A 903-nucleotide genomic window follows, 5' to 3' on the forward strand; every position below is an offset into this window, starting at 1 on the left:
AGCCGGGACCAGGTACCACCTCATCATTACCTTGTAGGCTATCTCTGCGTTAGTGACGCTGATGGAGCATTTAGCTATATTGTTCCAAATTTGTTGCCATTCCTTCATGGACCACTGTTGGGACAGTTCCCCTTCCCAGCTGCGTACATATGTGTGGGAAGTGTGGTTGACCAGTCTATTCAATTGTGCGTAGAGAATTGTTATGTGACCTGGACCTTCCGGAGCGTGGATGCACATATGTTCCAAACATGTAAATAGTGTAGCGGGATCCCTCCTCTGAATCAGAGTAGAGATCCAGTGATGTAGTTGGAGGTATCTAAAATGTTCGCTCCCCGGTATCTGGTGATGGTCCCTCAGGTATTTGGCAGGAAGGAATGGCAGAGGAGCGTAATAGGTCATGTACCATATGAAATCCGTTATTTGTCCACCAACTAAAGGCCGTGGGGTTGTCCATGCCCGGCTTAAATAGTGGTTGGGCGAATAAGGGAAGCAAAGGAAGGTATGGTGAGATCAGGTGTGCTGAATATTTGATAGAGTCCCATACCTTCAATGTATGCATCATAAGGGGACTTAAAGTCCTCGGCCTCTCACAGGGTGGTATCCAGGGCAAGGCTGTAAGAAGCATTGGAAAGCAGTTCGGAATTTCCAGCATAAGCCAGAGAGGGGGTGACTGACGCTGGTGCATAGTTATCAGAGGTACAATTTGAGCAGCTTGGTAGTACAGCATCACATTGGGAAGGCCCGCTCCACCATCCCTTTTATGCTTATACAAAGTAGTGCGCACCACTCTGGCTCTGAGGGGATGCCAGATGAACTGGAGAATACTCCGCTGTATTGAGCGCATAGCATAAGGGGGAATATGCACCGGAAGGTCCTAAAATGATAGAGGAGTTTGGGTAAAAA

This window comes from Nanorana parkeri, unplaced genomic scaffold (genome assembly GCF_000935625.1).
Source record: "Nanorana parkeri isolate BGI_ZX_2015 unplaced genomic scaffold, ASM93562v1 scaffold1426, whole genome shotgun sequence".
Lineage (NCBI taxonomy): Eukaryota > Metazoa > Chordata > Amphibia > Anura > Dicroglossidae > Nanorana > Nanorana parkeri.